Consider the following 19,598-nt stretch of genomic DNA (forward strand, 5'->3'; position numbering starts at 1 on the left):
CAGTCTTTTCTGGTTCCATACAAATTTTAGGATTATTTGTTCCAGCTCTGTGAAAAAAGTGGATGGTATTTTGATAGGGATTGCATTGAGTGTATAGATTGCTCTAGGTAGCACAGACATTTTCACAATATTTGTTCTTCCAATCCATGAGCATGGAACGTTTTTCCATTTCTTTGTGTCTTCCTCAATTTCTTTCATGAGTATTCTATAGTTTTCTGAGTACAGATCTTTTGCCTCTTTGGTTAGATTTATTCCTAGGTATCTTATGGGTTTTGGTGAAATTGTAAATGGGATTGACTCCTTAATTTCTCTTTCTTCTGTCTCATCGTTAGTGTATAGAAAAGCAACTAATTTCTGTGCATTGATTTTAAATCCTGCCACTTTGCTGAATTCCTGTATGTGTTCTAGCAATTTTGGGGTGATGTCTTTTGGGTTTTCCACATAGAGTATCATGTCATCTGCAACAAGTGAGAGTTTGACTTCTTCTTTGCCAATTTGGATGTCTTTTATTTCTTTTCTTTTTCTTTCTTCCTTTTTTCTTTTTTTTTGTCTGATTGCTGTGACTAGGACTTCTAGTACTATGTTGAACAACAGTGGTGAGAGTGGACATCCCTGCTGTGTTCCTGACCCTAGGGGAAAAGCTCTTAGTTTTTCCCCAGTGAGAATATTTGCTGTGGGTTTTTCATATATGGCTTTTATGATATTGAATTATGTTCCCTCTATCCCTACACTGTGAAGAGTTTTGATCAAGAAGGGATGTTTTACTTTGTCAAATGCTTTTTCTGCATCTATTGAGAGGATCATATGGTTCTTGTCCTTACTTTTATTAATGTGGTGTATCACATTGATTGGTTTTTGAGTGTTGAACCACCCTTGCAGTCCAGGAATAAATCCTACTTGGTCATGGTGAATACCCCTTTTAGTGTACCATTGGATCCTATTAGCTAGTATCTTGGTGAGGATTTTTGTATCCATGTTCATCAGGGATATTGGTTTGTAATTCTGCTTTTTGATAGGGTCTTTGGTTTTGGGATCAAGGTAATGCTGGCCTCATAGAAGGAGTTTGGAAGTTTTCCTTCCATTTCTATTTTTTGAAACAGCTTCAGAAGAATAAGAATTAATTCTTCTTTAAATGTTTGGTAGATTGGGGCGCCTGGGTGGCTCAGTCATTAAGCATCTGCCTTTGGCTCAGGTCATGGTCCCAGGGTCCTGGGATCGAGCCCCGCATTGGGCTCCCTGCTCCGCGGGAAGCCTGCTTCTCCCTCTCCCACTCCCCCTGCTTGTGTTCCCTCTCTTGCTATGTCTCTCTCTGTCAAATAAATAAAATCTTAAAAATAAATAAATAAATGTTTGGTAGAATTCCCCTGGGAAGCGATCTGGCCATGGACTCTTGTTTATTGGGAGATTTTTGATTACTGCTTCAATTTCCTTGCTGGTTATGTGCATACTACACACTATGAATACTCAAGGAAATATGGTATCACCAAAAGAAAATGAGAAGGCCTTCCAGGGAAGATGGTGGATTAGGAAGATCCTATGGTCACTTCATCCCACAGATACACCTAGAAAACACCCACATCAGTATAAATAACCCAGAAAATGACCAAAGACACAGAAAATACTCACCACAGCTAAATGTAGAGAAGAGGCCACAAAGAAGAGACACTGTGGGTGCAGAGAGAAGAGAGGAGCAGACCCCACCTCAGGCACCCCAGGCAGAGGGGACCCACACTGCAAAGATGAATCCCCATAACATTTGGCTTTGAAAACCAGAGAAGCCGAACTTCTTGAATTCTTACAATCAGTGGGGCTTTATACCTGCAACTTTAAAAATCAGCAGGCTCTACTCTGGAAGAACTGGAGGAGGATAGGAAACTGAGTCCTTGCCCTTAAGGAGACAGCACAACAAACAGTCCTGCTGAGATACAGCATAGAAGCAGCCATTTATTTTTATTTATTTATTTATTTATTTATTTATTTATTTATTTATTTATTTATTTAAAAGATTTTATTTATTTATTTGACAGAGAGATAGAGAGAGAGAACAAGTACGCAGAGAGGCAGGCAGAGGGAGAGGGAGAAGCAGGCTCCCCGCTGAGCAGGGAGCCCGATGCGGGGCTCGATCCCAGGACCCTGGGATCATGACCCGAGCCGAAGGCAGCCGCTTAACTGACTGAGCCACCCAGGTGCCCCTAGAAGCAGCCATTTTAAAAATGCCTGGTATAAATGGGAGGGAGATTTGTTTAATCTTAGAGGCTGTGCTGGAGAGGCAAGAATCTTTGGGAGACTTCTCCAGGAATAAAAGAGCTGGTAAGTACCACTTCCCTTACCTGCCCCCAAGTCTAGATATACAGACACCTGTGGGACTAGCTCAGCACAAACATTCTCCCCTTAGCTTACTGACAGCTCACCCCACCCCTGCATTCTCCTGTGGACCTGCCCCATCTAACATGCCCTTTGCAGGTGTCCATCCAAAGTGGTGCCACAAGCATGGCAGGGTACAAGCAGCCCCAAAGGGGGCCAGCACCATTCCAAAGTGACTCCTTCCCTAGGGAGAAGGGAAGAACACCACACGTATCAGTACAACTGTGGTCCGACAGTGGGCTGGGGGCAGACATCTGGGCTGACTGCAGGCCCCACCTACCAAAGAAAGCTTCTCAAGGGACAACACAGGGAGAGTACCCTGCAGTTCAGTGCTACTGTATCTCTGGAAAATGCCTGGTCTGACTCAGCTCAAGCCCAAGGCAGCCCAAGACTGGCCCACTAACAACACAGGGACCAAGCCCTGCCTACAACAGTCAAAGAGAACCTCTGAAGACAGCTGGACTGAAGGAAAAAGAGACCAAGGATCCACAGCAGAATGTACACAACACACATAGGAGACGCTCCCTGAAGTTCCAGGCCCTGGGGAACAGGAGACAATGCACTGCAGGACACCACAGGGCTTCTCCATAAGGCTATTATTGTTGAGAGCAAGAGGAGCAACTGACTTTCCTAACACACAAACAGACACAGAGAGACAAAATGAGGAGACAGGGGCGCCTGGGTGGCTCAGTTGGTTAGGTGACTGCCTTCGGCTCAGGTCATGATCCCAGGGTCCTGGGATCGAGTCCCGCATCAGGCTCCCTGCTCAGCAGGAAGCCTGCTTCTCCCTCTCCCACCCCCCTGCTTGTGTTCCCTCTCTCACTGTCTCTCTCTCTCTCTCAATTAAATAAATAAATAATCTTTAAAAAAAAAAATGAGGAGACAGAAATATGTCCTAAATGACAGAACAGGACAAAACCACAGCAAGAGACCTAAGCAAAACAGATGTAAGTAATATGCCTGATAGACATTTTAAAGTAATGATCATTAAGATACTCACTGGACTTGAGAAAAGAATGGAGGACATCACTGAGCCCCTCAACACAGAGATTAAAAAAAAGAACCAATCAGAGATCAAGACACAATAAGTGAAATTAAAAATACACTTGATGGAATAAATAACAGGCAAGATAAAACAGAAGAGCAAGTTAATAACCTGGAAGACAGAATAATGGAAAGTAACCAAGCTGAGCAAAGGAAAGGGAAGAACATTATGCAAAATGAGAATAGATTTAGAAAGTTCAGTGACTACATCAAGTGTAACAACATTCATATTATAGGGATCTCAGAAGAGAGAAGGGAGCAGGCAATTTATTTGAAGAAACAATAGCTGAAAAATTCCCTAATCTCGGGATGGAAATAGATATCCAGATGCAGGAGGCACAGAGATCACCCCAAAAATTCAAACCAAAGAGGTCTACACGATGACACATAGTAATTAAAGTGGCAAAAAGTAGTGATAGAGAATTTTAAAAGCAACATGAGAAAAGAAGACAGTTAACATGCAAAGGAAACCCCATAAGGCTATCAGTGGATTTTTCAGCAAAAACTTTGCAGGCCAGAAGGGAGTGGCATGATATATTCAGAGTGTTGGCAGGGAGAAACCTGCAGCCAAGAATACTCTACACAGGAAGGCTAGCATTAAAAGTAGAAGGAGAGATAGAGTTTATCAGACAAAAGACTAAAGGAGTTTATGACCATTAAACCAGCCCTACAAGAAATATTAAAGGGGACTCTGAGTGGAAAGACTATATGTGAGTATGAAAAGTAAAACAAAACAAAACAAAAAAACAGAAAAACCACAAAAGCAGTAAAAAATAAGTATTTCTGTAAAAATCACTCAAGAGATTCATAAAATGAAAGGATGTAAAATATGACACCATTTACCTAAAATGTGTGTGTGTGTTGGTGGGGGGAGAGGACTAAAGAATGGGTTCAAACTTAAGTGACCATCAACTTAACATGGACTGCTAAAGCAGAAGATGTTATATACAAACCTGATGGTAACCACAAATCAAAGCCAGTAATAGATATGCAAAGAATAAAGAGAGAGGAATCCAAGTATATCACTAAAGAAAGCTAACAAACCATGAGAACAAGAAAGGATCAGGAAAATCTACAGAAACAACCACAAAACAAGTAACAAAATGGCAATAAATACATATCTATTAATAATTACATTTTTAAAATATTTTATTTATTTATTTGACACAGAGAGAGAGCACAAGTAGACAGAGTGGCAGGCAGAGGGAGAGGGAGAACTAGCCTCCTTGCTGAGCAGAGAGCCTGATGTGGGGCTTGATCCCAGGACCCTGGGATCATGACCTGAGCTGAAGGCAGATGCTTAACCAATGGAGCTACCCAGGTGCCCCTCAATAATTTGAATGTAAATGGACTAAACACTCTAGTTCAAAGACATGGGGTGATAGAATGGATTAAAAAAACAAGACCCATGTACATGCTGCCTACAAGAGTCTCATTTCAGACCTAAAGACACCTGTAGATTGAGAGTGAGGAGGTGGAGAGATATTTATCACACAAATGGATGTCAAAAGAAAACCAGGGTAACAATCCTTCTATTAGACAAAATAGACTTTAAAACAAAGACTGTAACAAGAGACTAAAGAAGACACTATATAATAAGAAATGGTACAACAAGAAGATATAACAATTATAAATATTTATGCACCTAACATAGGAGCACCCAAATACATAAAACAGTTAATAACAAATATAAAGGATCTAATTGATAATACAATAAGAGCAGGGGATTTTAACACCCCCACTTACGTCAATGGACAGATTATCCAAACAGAAAATAAAGAAGAAAACAGTGGCTTTGAATGACACACTAGACCAGATGGATTTGACATATTCAGAACATTCCATCCTAAAAGAGCAGAAAACACATTTTGTTGAAGTGCACATGAAACATTCTCTGGAATAGATCACATATTAAGCTATAAAACAAGTCTCAGCAAATTCAGAAAAGTTAGTCATAGCATACATCTTTTCTGGCCACAACACTATGAAACTAAAAATCAGCCACAAGAAAAAAATCTGGAAAGAGCACAAATACATGAAGGTAAAATAAAATGCTACTAAACAAGGAATGGGTTAACTAAGAAATCAAATAGGAAATCGAAAATTACATGGAGACAAATGAAAATGAAGACACAATGGTCCAAAATCTTTGGGATGCAGCAAAAGTGGTTCTAAGGGGAAGTTTATAGTAATACAGGCCTACTTCAAGAAGCGAGAAAATTCTCCAACAACCTAACCTTACCCCTAAAGGAGCTAGAGAAAGAACAGACAAAACCCCAAACCAGCAAAAGATAATAAAGATTAGAGCAGAAATAAGTGATATAGAAACTAAAAAACAAAACAAAAAACAATAGAACAGATCCGTGAAACCAGGAGTGGATTCTTTGAAAAGAATCAACAAAATTGATAAACCTCTAGTCAGACTCATAAAAAAAAAAAAAAAAAAAAAAGGAGAGGACCCAAAGAAACAAAATCAGAAATGAAGAGAAAGAACAATCAACACCACAGAAATACAAACACTAGTAATAGAATACTATGAAACCATATACACCAACAAATAGGACAACTTAGAAGAAATGGATAAATTCCTGGAAATATATAACCTACCACAACTAATGCAGGAAGAAATAGAAAAGTTGAACAGACTGATCACTAGCAATGAAAATAAATCAGTAATTCAAAAAACCCCCAAAAATAAAAGTCCAGGAGCAGACAGCTTCACAGGTGAATTTTACCAAACATTTAAAGAAGAATTAATACCTATTGTTCTCAAATTATTCCAAAAAATAGAAAAGGAAGGAAAACTTCCAAATTGATTCTATGAGGCCAGTATCACCCTGATACCAAAACCAGATAAAGATACCACAAAAAAGAGAACTACAGACCAATAGCTCTTACAAATATAGATGCAGAAATCCTCAACAAAATATTAGCAAACCTTCCCCAGCCAACTCTTGCGCTGGAGGGCAGCCATGGTGAAATCCACCCCTCTTGGCCTTGAACAGAGGCTGTGCTCTGGCTGAGAAGTTAGTGCGAGGGGAAGTCCCTAGTGCTATCATTGGGCTGCAGTGTCAGAAAACATCTTTCCAGGATCGTGCTGTTCTACTTGAAGGGTAGGCTCTGGGTACAGGAGTGTTGTTTCAGGTACATTGAGGCCCCAGCCCTTTCCAAACACTCTGCTGAAGAAAGATTGTTTCTATAAAAAATGTGTGCCTACCTACCAACTCCTTAACAAGTTGATAGAAGGTAGTCCTTTTGTAATTCAGGGTAGACCACTTCATACAATATTTTTAAACAGCTGTAGCGATACCAATTTGTAAAATAAGTTATGTGACCTACCTTCTGCCAAATTCACTGGTGGAAGCAAACAGTGCAGTGAACTCAAGAGACAATGAATTTGCAGAGCCTCAAAGCATCTCCCCCCAGATATATACTAACAACTGTTCTCTCTTTGTTTCAAAGACCTAGGACTACTTAAAGCAAAACAAAAACAAAAACAAAAACACTGTATTGTGGGGATTCTAATGCAGGTAGATATAAAATCTATGACAACAGCACAAAGGATAGAAGGAGGTAAATGGAACTGTTCTGTGGCAAGTATTGTACAGTTGGACATTTATTAAACTAGTACACTCTTAACTCTAAGTAGATTGTGATATGTTAATGATGAATATTGTCATCCCCAGAGCAACCACACACACACACACACGCACGCACGCACGCAGAGTATCACTTAAATGCTAGTAAAGGCATTAAACAGAATACAAAGAAGTATTTGGACAAGAACATGTGGCCACATGCACCGACCGCACCAAGGGGCATTCCTGCCTGGACTTGCTGACCCAGCTGCAGCTTGAGCTGGTGGTGCCCCAGCACTCATGAACAAGGAGCAATGCTTCCCATCGGAGATGAAAATGCAGGTCAGGAAGCCAACCTGATAAGACTTGGCCTGTTAAGTTTCCTACTAAGATTCCTCTGATTTTTTTCATTTCATTGTTTTAAAACAAGAGAAGTTCTCCTGATTTACTACTTTACTGATTCAGATTTATTCAGGAATAATCATTGTACCTGGTGATATAGATAACAGAGAGGTCTGGGGTTGGAAGCTATACACTTTATGGAATATCTTAATAGAATAAAAGAACTTTTATTCAACTATAAAAAATATTAGCAAACCAAACCCAACAATACATTTAAAAAAATCATATACCATGATCAAGTAGGATTTATTCCTGGGATGCAGGGTGGTTCAATATTTGCAACAATCAACATGATACCTCACATCAATAAGAGAAAAGATAAAAACCATATGATCATTTCAGTAGATATAAAAAAAGCATTTGACAAAGTAAAACATCCTTTCTTGATTAAAAAAAAACAAAAAAACAAAACCCCTCTGCCAAGTAGCTCTAGTAGGAACATACCTCAAGATAATAAAGGCCTTATATGAAAAGCCTATAGCCAACATCATAGTCAATGGCGAAAGAGAGAGCTTTTCCCATAATGCCAGGAACAAGAAGGGATGTCCACTCTCACCATTTAATTCAGCATGGTACTCAAACCTCTAGCCATAGCATTTAGACAACATAAAGAAATAAAAGGCATCCAAGTTGGTGAGGAAAAAGGAATATTCTATTTGTGGATGAAGGATACTATATAGAAAACCCTGAATACTTCACCAAAAAACTCTTAGAACTGATAAATGAATTCAGTAAATTTGCAGGATACAAAAATCAATGTATAGAAATCTGTTGCATTCCTATACACTATTAATGAAGCAGCAGAAAGTGAAATTAAGGAAACAATCCTATTTACAATTGCACCAAACCAATAAAATGTCTAGGAATAAACTTAAAGAGGTGAAAGACCTATCCTCTGAAAACTATGAAACAATGATGAAAGAAATTGAAGATGATGCAAAGAAATAGAAAGATGTTCTATAGTCATGGATTGGAAGAACCAATAGTGTTAAAATGTCTATACTATTCAAAGCAATTTATACATTTAGTGCAATCCCTATCAAAATACCAACATGTTTCACAGAACTATAACAATCCTAAAATTGCATGGAACCACAAAAGACCTCAAATAGCCAAAGCAACCTTGAAGAAGAAAAACTGGAGGTATCACAATTCCAGATTTCAAGTTATATTACAAAGCAGTAGTAATCACCACAGTATGGTACTGGCATAAAAATACATAGAGCAATGGAATAGAAAACCCAGAAATAGGGGCACCTGGGTGGCTCAGATGGTTAAGCGTCTGCCTTCGGCTCAGGTCATGATTCCAGGGTCCTGGGATCGAGCCCCGCATCGGGCTCCTGGCTCAGCAGGGAGCCTGCTTCTCTTTCTCCTTCTGCCTCTCTCCCTGCTCATGCTCTCTCTCTCTGTGTATCTCTGTGTCTCAAATGAATAAATAAAATCTTTAAAAAAAAAAAAAGAAAACCCAGAAATAAACACATGATTATATGGTCAATTAATCTTTGACAATGGGGAAATGAATATAAACGGGAAAGAGAGTCTCTTCAACAAATGGTGTTGGGAAAACTGAATAGCTACATGCAGAAGAATGAAACTGAACATTTTCTTTCATCATACACAAAAATAAATTCAAAATGGATTAAAGATCTAAATGTGACACCCAAAACCATAAAATCCTTGAGGAGTGCACAGGAATGATTTCTTTGTCACCAGCCATAGTGACATTTTTTAGCTCTGTCTCCTGAAGCAAGAGAAATAAAGGCAAAAATAAACTACCATGACTACATCAAAATAAAATGTTTTTGCACAGCAAAGAAAAGAATCAACAAAACTAAAAGGCAGCCTACTTAATGGGAGGAGATATTTGCAAATGAAATATCCGATAAAGGGTTATTATCTAAAATATATTAAAAACTAATACAACTCAACACCCCAAAAGCAAATAATTCTATTAAAAAATGGGCAGAAGACATCCAGATGGACAATAGACACATGAAAAGATGCTCAACATCATTCGTAAGAGAAATACAGATCAAAACCGCAATGAGATATCACCTCACACCTGATAGAATGACTAAAATAAAACAACAAGCATTGGCGAGGATGTGAAGGAAAATGAACCTTGTGCACTGTTGATAGGAATGCAAACTGGTGTAGCCTCTGTGGAAAAGAGTATGGAGATTCCTCATATTAAAAATTAGAGCTACCCTATGATCCAGTAATCACATTACTGGGTATTTACCCCAAAATACAAATATTTGTATTTACAATAGCTAAACCATGGAAGCAGCCCATGTGTCCATCGATAGATAACTGGATAAAGATGTGGTATATATTTACAATGGAATATTATTCAGTCATAAAAAAGAATGCAATATTTCCATTTGCAACAACATGGATAGAGCTAGAGAGTGTAATGCTACATGAAATAAGACAGAGAAAGACAAATACCATATGATCTCACTTATATGTGGAATTTAATAAAGCAAATGAGTAAAGGAAAAAAAAAGAGACAAACCAAGAAACAGACTCTTAACTATAGATAAACTGATGGTTACCAGAAAGGAGGGGGTGAGGAAGGAATGGAAGAAATAGGTGATGGGGATTAAAAAGCACACTTATCATGATAAAAAATAAAAAATAATTTAAAAAAGAATCCTGTATGATCTCAAATGCGGAATCTTCAACAATAACAACAACAACTCCTCCTCCTCAGAGGAAAAGAAATCAGACATGTGGTTACCAGAGGTGGAGGGTGCAGGGAGGGGGAATTGGAGGAAGGGAGCCAAAAGTTACAAATTTCCAGTTGTAAGTCAGTACTAGAGGTACAAGGTACAACATAAGGGCTCTAGCTTACACTGCTATATTATATATAAGAAAGTTAAGAGTAAATCCAAAGAGTTCTAATCATAAGGAGATTTTTTTTCTTTTTTTTTTTTAAGATTTTATTTATTTGACAGAGAGAGACACAGCGAGAGAGGGAACACAAGCAGGGGGAGTGGGAGAGGGAGAAGCAGGCTTCCTGCGGAGCAGGGAGCCCGATGTGGAGCTCGATCCCAGGACCCTGGGATCATGACCTGAGCCGAAGGCAGACACTTAACGACTGAGCCACCTAGGCACCCCAGGAAAGTTTTTTCTTTTTTTATCTATTTGATATGATGGATGTTAGCTGAATATAATATGATAATCATTTCACAGTATATGTAAAATCAAACCTTCATGCTGTATACCTTAAACTTATACAGTGATGTATATCAATTATTTCTCAATAAAGCTGGGGAAAAACCCACATTAAAAAAATAAACAAAAATAGAATTACTATATGATCCAGTAATTTCACTACTTTTATTGCAGCATTATTTACAATAGCCAAATTATGGAAGCAACCCAAGTGTCCATCAATAGATGACTGGATAAAGAAGATGTGGTATGTATATTACACACACACACACACACACACACAATGGAATATGACTTAGTCATAAAAAAGAATGAGCCCAGAGCCCTGAAGTCCCAGCCGGTTCCTACCACATCCCCACAGTTGCCCACCTCCTCTTTCCTTTCAACATGACAGATGCCACTGTGTCCTTTACCGAGGACTTCCCGGTGGGTGGAGTGGCTGCGGCCATTTCCCAAGACTGAAGTAGTGCCTATCGAGTGGGTCAAGCTGCTGCTGCAGGTGCAGCATGCCAGCAAGCAAATCCTCAGATAAGTAATACAAGGGCATTGTAGACTGCATGGTTCATACCTCCAAGAAGCAGGGAGTCCTGTCCTTCTGGCATAATAACCTGGCCCATGTCATCAGATACTTCCCCACCCAGGCTCTTAACTTTGCCTTCACAGATAAATACAAGCAGATCTTCCTGGGTGGTGTGGACAAGAGAACTTAGTTTTGGTGCTACTTTGCAGGGAATCTGACATCAGGTGATGCCGCTGGGGCCACATCCTTGTGTTTTGTGTATCCTCTTGATTTTGCCCATACCCACCCGTCCAGCAGCTGATGTGGGCATAGCTGGAACTGAAAGGGAATTCAGAGGCCTCAGTGACCACCTGGTTAAGATCTACAAATCTGATGAGATTAAGGACCCGTACCAAGGCTTTAATGTGTCTGTGCAGGGTATTATCATTTACCAAGCTGTTTACCTTAGTATCTATACACTTCAAAGGGAATGCTTCCAGATCCCAAGAAGATGCACATCTTTGTCAGCTGAATGATCGCACAATTTGTCACAGCGGTTGCTGGATTGACTTCCTATCCATTTGACATTGTTCATCACTGTGTGGTGACGCAATCAGGATGTAAAGGAATTGACATCATGTACACAAACACACTTAACTGCTGGAGGAAGATTGCTTGCAAGGAAAGAGCCACAGCTTTTTTCAAGGGTGCATGGCCCAATGTTCTCAGAGGCATGGGTGGTGCTTTTGTGCTTGTCTTATGTAAACTTCTTGATTTCATCATACAAGTTATTTCCTAGTTTTTTTCCCCCTGTGAAAATGCATGTTGTATTATATAACATATCTTGAGCATTCTTGACAGACTGTTGGCTGTCCATTTATTAATGGCAACAATTTACTGGCTGAAAATGGGATGCAATAATATTCATCTGACCAGTTTTCTCTTAAAGCCATTTCCATGATGATGGGACTCAATTATATTTTTCATTTCAGTCACTCCTGATAAATCTGAAGAAATAAAAAATATCTGAAATAAAAAAATGAAATGAATGAAACCTTGCGATTTGCAACAACATGGATGGATCTAGACAAGTAATGCTATGTGAAATTAGTCAGAAAAAGACAAGTTCTGGATGATTTCACTTATATGTGCAATTTAAGAAACAAAACAAAGAAAAAAGAAATACCCAGACTCTTACAGAGAACAAAAGAACAAACTGATGGTTACCAGATGGGAGGTGGGTAAGGGCATGGGTCAAATAGGCGAAGAGGATTAGGAGTACACTTATCATCATGAGCACTAAGTAATGCATAGAAGTGTCGAATCACCACTGTATCGTACACCTGACACTAATATTGTATGTTAATTATACTGCAATATTAAAAACACATTAAAAAAGAAAATGACAATTCTTCAGCAACCAAACACAAAGACATGGAATATTGTGATAGAACTCATACAGAATTAAAATAGGTTTTTTTTTTTTTTTTTAAGATTTTATTTATTTGCGAGAGAGAGAATGAGAGACAGAGAGCATGAGAGGGAGGAGGGTCAGAGGGAGAAGCAGACACCCTGCTGAGCAGGGGGCCTGACGTGGGACTCGATCCTGGGACTCCGGGATCATGACCTGAGCCGAAGGCAGTCGCTTAACCAACTGAGCCACCCAGGCGCCCTAAAATAGGTTGTTATAAAGAAATTGAACAAGCTACAGGAAATCTCAGAAAGACAATTCAGTGAATTCAGTAACAAAATTAATGAACAGAAGTTCTTTATCAAATAGATTGAAATTGTAAAAAAGAACCAAATAAATTCTAGACTGATTAAATCAGTGAATGAGATGAATAATGCAATAGAGAGCATTGGCAACAAGGCAGACCAGATGAAAGAAAGAATAAATGGCTTGGAGAATAGGAATAGAGAAATAATTTAGTTAGAGGAGAGAATTAAGATTTTTAAAAAGTGAAGTAACCTTCTGAAAGCTATCAGATTTGATCAAAAGGCAAATATAAGAATAATTGGGGATGTTGGGAAGATGGCAGAGTAAGAAGATCCTTAGCTCACTGCATCCCACAGATACACAGAGATATCAGCCACATCAGTGCAAATAACCCAGAAAATGACCCAAAGACTGACAGAGCAGACTCTCCACAGTTAGTAATAGAGAGGAGGCCACATCAAAAATGGTAGGAGGGGCAGAGATGCAGTTGGGAACCAATCCCCCAGTGAGACTAATCACAAACAGGAGGGACACCACAAGCACAGAGAAGTGAAAAAAACAGATCCCACACCAGGCACCCCAGACATGGGAGACCTCACTAGGAGGATGAATCCCCATGACATCTGGCTTTGAAAACCAGTGGGGCTTAACTCCCTGACTTTGTACAATCAGTAGAGCTTAATTCCAAGAACTTTTAAAATGAGCATGCTCAGCTCTGGGAAAACCAGAGGCAAGAGGAAACTGAGTCCCCACCCTTAAAGACAGAGCATAACAACCCTGCTGAGCCAGAGCATAGAAGCAGCAGTTTGAAAAGTAACTGGGGTGACATGAGGATTTATTTACCAATCTCAGAATGTGCCCTCGAGGGTCAGGGATCTTTAGGAGACTTCTCCAATAATAATAATAATAATAATAATAATAATAAAAGCTAGTGGATACCATTTCTCTCCCTCCTCCTGCACAACACTCCCATCCTAGATAGACGGACACTTTCAGAAACCAACAGGAACACTCTCTACCTACCTTGCTGGCATCACCTGTCCCATTCCTGAGTTCTCCTGAGGATCTACCCCCAACCAACCTGCTCCACTCAGCAGCAATCCTTCCAAAGCAGCTACTGCCCAACACACCCTCCAAGCAGCCCCAGCATGGACCAGCACCACTGCAAAGTGACTCCTGCTCTGGGGAGAGAAGATAACCCCACACACCAGTGTGCCTAAAATCTCAGAAGCCAAACTTTATAGCTGGCAATATAGAGAGAGTGCTCTGCCAATCAGTGTGACAACAGTCCTGGCAAATGGGCTGAGGGCAGCCATCTGGTCTGTTTGCTGATACTCCCCAACTACAAACCTGCCCCAGACCAGACTATCCCCTTAACAGCACAGGGACCAAGCCCTGCCTGGGATGCTCCCATCATACAAAGTGGACCATTGCAGCTGATTAGACTGAGAGCAAATGAGGCTCAGTCACAACTGTAGGGCACATTGGAACCACATAGGAGGCACCCCTGAATTACCTGGTCTGGTGACCACAGGATCTCTTCTTCAGAAGGGTAATGCTTTCCTGATCAGGAGACATAGCTAACTTACTTACTACATAGAAACAAACACAGAGAGCTGGACAAAATAAGGAGACAGAGGAATATGTCCTGAATGAAAGAAAAGGAAAAAAACCACAGAAAAAGAGCTAAATGAAACAGAGATAAGCAATATGCCTGATAAGTATTCAAAGTAATGGTCATAAAGATACTTACTGGGCTTGAGAAAAGCGTGGAGGATATCAGTGAGGTCTTCACAAAGAGATAAAAAATATGAAAAGGGACCAGTCAAAGGTGAAAAATTCAATAACTAGAAAGAATCAACAGATTAGGAGAGGCAGAAAAAGGGATCAGTGACCTGGAAGACAGGGTAATGGCAAGTAACCAAGCTGAACAACAAAAATGAAAAGGAATAAAACATGAGAATAGATGAAGAGAACTCAGCAACATCACCAAATGTAATAACACTCACATTATAGGATCCCAGAAGGAGAGGAGAGAGAGAAAAGGGACAGAAAATGTATTTGAAGTAGTAATAGCTGAAAACTTCCCTAATCTGGGGAAGGTAACAAAGATCGAGAGCCAGGAGGCACAGAGAGCACCCAACAAAGTCAACCCAAAGAGGTCCATACCAAGACACTTAGTAATTAAAATGGCAAAAGGTAATGATAAAAAGAGAATTTTAAAGGCATCCAGAGAAAAGAAACAGTTAGATATAAGGGAAAGCCCATAAGGCTATCAACTGATTTTTCAGCAGAAACTTTGCCTGCCAGAAGAGAGTGGCATGATATATTCAAAGTGCTGAAAGGAAAACACTCACAATCAAGAATACTCTACCCAGCAAGATTTTCATTCAGAATAGGAGAGAGAAAGAGTTTCCTAGACAAACAAAAGATGAAAGAGTTCATCGTCACTAAAGCAGCCTTACAAGAAATGTTAATGAGTATTCTTTGAGTGGAAAGACAGGCCACAATCAGAAGTAAGAAAATTAGGAAAGGAAAAAAATTCACTGGTAAATGCAAACATATAACAAAAGTAGATTAATCAATTGTAAAACCAGTACAAAGGTTAAAGCACAAAAACAGTAAAGTCAATTATATCTATAAAAAAAAATCAAAGGGGGTGCCTGGGTGGCTCAGTCGTTAAGTGTCTGCCTTCGGCTCAGGTCATGATCCCAGGGTCCTGGGATCGAGCCCCGCATCGGGCTCCCTGCTCAGTGGAGAGCCTGCTTCTCCCTCTCCCACTCCCCCTGCTTGTGTTCTCAGGAGTCTGTTTCAGGACTCGATCCCAGGACTCTGGGATCATGATCTGAGCGAAAGGCAGATGCTTAACCGAATGAGCCACCCAGGAGTCCAAAAAGGGTTCAGACTTAAGCAAAGCAACCATCAACTTAATACAGACTGCTACATGAATAAGATGTTGCATATGAAGGGTAAGGGTAACCACAAATCAAAACCTATAATAAATACACAAAAATAAAGAGAAAGTAATCCAAGCATAACACTAAAAAGGCCATCAAACCACAGGGAGGAGAGCAAGAGAAGAAAGGTATGGAGAAGAACTACAAAAACTCTAAAACAAGTAACAAAATGTCAATGAGTACATACCTATCAATAATTACCTTAAATGTAAATGGACTAAGTGCTCCAACCAAGACATAAGGTAACTCAATGAATAAAAAAAAGCAAGAACCATCTATATGCTACCTACAAGAGACCAACTTCACACCTAAAGATACATGCAAATTCAAAGTGAAGGGATGAAAAATTATACACCATACAGATGGGAGTGAAAAGAAAGCTGGGGTAGTAATACTCATATCAGACAAAATAGACTTTAAAAGAGAGACTGGAGCAAGAGAGGAACTGCATAATGATAAAGCAGTAATGTAACAAGAGGATATAACAATTGTAAATATTTGTGCACCCAACATGGGAGTATCTAAAGACATTAAGCAACTATTAACAAACATTAAAAAAAGAAATTGATAGTAGTACAATAATAGTTGGGGACTTTAACACCCCAGTTAGATCAATGGATGGATCATCCAGATAGATAATCATCAAAGAAACAATGACTTTGAAATGGCACATTTAACCAGATGGACTGAATAGATACATTTAGAAAATTCCATCCAAAGATAGTGAAATACACATTCTTTTCAAGTGCACATGGAACATTCTCAGTTTAGATAACATGTTAAGCCACAAAACAAGTCTCAGCAAATTCAAAAAGCTTGAATCCTATCATGCATCTTTTCCAACCACAGCAGTGTGAAACTAGAACTCAATTACAAGAAAAAAAATCTGAAAAGAACACAAACACATAGAGGCTAAACAACATAGTACTAAACAATGAATGGATCAACCAAGAAATCAAAGAGGGAATCAAAAAATACATGGAAACAAATGGAAATAAAAACACAGTAGTTTAAAATCTTTGGGATGAGGCAAAAATTGTTATAAGAGGGAAGATTATAGCAACACAGGCCTATGTCAAGAAACAGGAAAAATCTCAAATAAACAACCTAACCTTACACCTAAGGGAGATAGAAAAAGAAAAACAAAACTCAAGAGAGTAGAAGGAAGGAAATTAAGATTAGAGCAGAAATAAATAAAATAAATAAATAAAAACACAAAAGATTAATGAAACCAGGAGTTGGTTGTTTGAAAGATCAACAAAATTGATAAACTTTTAGCTAGACCCACCCTCCCACCAGAGAAAGAGAGAGAGAGAGAGAGAATGAAATTTACCTATTTATTTATGGACAGTTGGATTGCTTCCATATCATGTCTATTGTAAATAAGGCTGCAATAAACATAAGAATGAATATATCTTTCTGAATCAGTTTTCATTTTCTTTGGGTAAATATCCAGCAGTGGAATTACTGGTCTCATATGGAAATTCTATTTTTATTTTTTTGATGAACCTCCATACTGTTTTCCACAGTGGTGTCACCCATTTGCAATCCCACCAACAGTGCATGAGGGTTCCTTCCCCCTCTCCCCCCACATTCAGGCCAACACCTTTTATTTTTTATTTTTTAATTTTAATTCTGACAGGTGTAAGATTGTGGTTTTGATTTGCCAAAGGGGAGATGAGTGGGAAGATGGGTAAAATAGGTGAAGGGGATTAAGAATACACTTATCATGGGGCACCTGGCTGGCTCAAGTCAGCAGAGCATGTGACTCTTGATCTTGGGGTTGTGAGTTCAAGCCCCACGTTGGGTGTGGAGATTACTTAAAAATAAAATCTTAAAAAAGAATACACTTGCCATGATGAGCACTGAGTAATGTATACAATTGTTGATCATTTATTGAACATATGAAACTAACATAACAATGTTAATCATACTGGAAATTTAAAAAAATTAATTAAAAAATGAGGAAACAGTCCCCCCCACAAAAAAGAGAGAAAACTCAAATAAAATCAGAAACAAAGGAGGAGAAATAACAACTGCCAATACAGAAATATAAAGGACAAGAGAATATTATGAAAAATTACATGCCGACAAATTGGACAACCTAGAGGAAATGGATAAATTCTTAGAAACATATAACCTTCCCAAATTGAATCAGGAAGAAATAGAAAATTTGAATAGATTTATTACTAGTAATAAAATTGAATCAGTAATCAAATAATTCCCAACTAACAAAAGTCCGGAGCCAGGGCTTTAAGGGTGAATTATTTAAAGAAGAGTTACTACCTCTTCTCAAACTAGTCCAAAAAAACAGAAGAGGAAGGGAAGCTTCCGAATTCATTATGAGGCCAACATTGCCCTGATACCAAAACCAGATAAAGACACGCCAAAAAAAAAAAAAAAAAAGGGAAACTACAGACCAGTAGCTCTGATGAACATAGAAGCAAAAAATCCTTAACAAAATATTAGCAAACCCAATTCAACAATACATTAAAAAAATCATTCACTACAATCAAGTGGGATTTATTCCAGGGATGCAAATGTGGCTCAATATTCACAAATCAATGTGATACATCACATTAACAAGAAAGGGTAAAAACTATATGATCTCAGTAGATGCAGAAAAGGCATCTGACAAAGTAAAACAGACTATACTTCAACATAATAAAGGCCATATATGAAAAACACACATCATACTCAATGGTGAGAAACTGAGAGCTTTTGTACAAAGAACAGGAACAAGGCAAGGATGTCCAATCTTACCATTTTTATTCAACATAGTAATGGGAATTTTAGCCAAAGCAATCAGAAAGGAAGGATGAAAGAAAAGAAAGAGCATCCAAATTGGCAAGGAAGAAGTAAAACTTTCACTGTTTGCAGATGACAGGATACTATATATAGAAAACCCTAAAGGCTCCAACCATTATACTACTAGAACTGATAAATGAATTCAGTAAGGTTGCAGGATACAAAAATCAATATACAGAAATCAGTGCATTTCTATACACCAATAATAAAACAGCAGAGAGAGAAATTAAGAAAACAATCCCATTTACAAATGCATCAAAAACAAAATACCTAGGATAAACTTAACCAAGGAGGTGAATGTCTCCAAAAACTCTAAGACACTGATGAAAGTAATTGAAGATGACCTAAACAAATGGAAAGACATTCCATGCTCATGGATTGGGAGAATAAATACTGTTAAAATTTCCATACTACCCAAGGAAATCTATAGATTTAATGCCATCCCTATCAAAAAACAATATTTTTCAAAGAGCTAGAACAAATACTAAAATTGTGTAGAAACACACCCACACCCACACACACCCAAATAGCCAAAGCAATCTTAAGAAAGAACAAGACTGGTGGGGCGCCTGGGTGGCTTATTCGGTTAAGAAAGAACAAGACTGGAGGTGTCACAATCCCAGATTTCAAGATATACTACAAAGCTGTAGCAATCAAAACACTATGATACTGGCACAAAAACAGACACACAGATCAATGGAACACAATAGAGAATCTAGAAAAAACCCCACACCTGTATGGTCAGTTAATCTTCGACAAAGCAGGAAAGAATGTCCAATGGAGAAAGGACAACCTCTTCAACAAATGGTGTTGGTCAGCAACATGCAAAAGAAAGACTGGATCACTTTCTTACACCATACACAAAAATAAATTCAAAATGGATGAAAGACCTAAATGTGAGACCTCAAACCATCAAAATCTTAGAAGAGAACACAGGCAGTAACCTCTATGAAATTAGCCGTAGCAACTTTTTTCTTAGTATGTCTCCTGAGGCAAGGGGAACAAAAGCAAAAATAAACTATTAGAACTACATCAAAATAGAAACTTCC

General features: G+C 38.7%; 1 protein-coding gene and 1 pseudogene across 1 annotated transcript in view; one reads left to right on the forward strand and one right to left on the reverse strand.

Moving 5' to 3' along the window:
- LOC102728454 (uncharacterized) overlaps nt 1–19,598 on the reverse strand; it is a 67,967-nt gene that overhangs the window by 25,656 nt on the left and 22,713 nt on the right.
- LOC102731190 (ADP/ATP translocase 2 pseudogene) lies at nt 10,955–12,378 on the forward strand (annotated as a pseudogene).

Source organism: Leptonychotes weddellii, chromosome 1 (assembly GCF_054177405.1).
Source record: "Leptonychotes weddellii isolate Sample4059 chromosome 1, ASM5417740v2, whole genome shotgun sequence".
Lineage (NCBI taxonomy): Eukaryota > Metazoa > Chordata > Mammalia > Carnivora > Phocidae > Leptonychotes > Leptonychotes weddellii.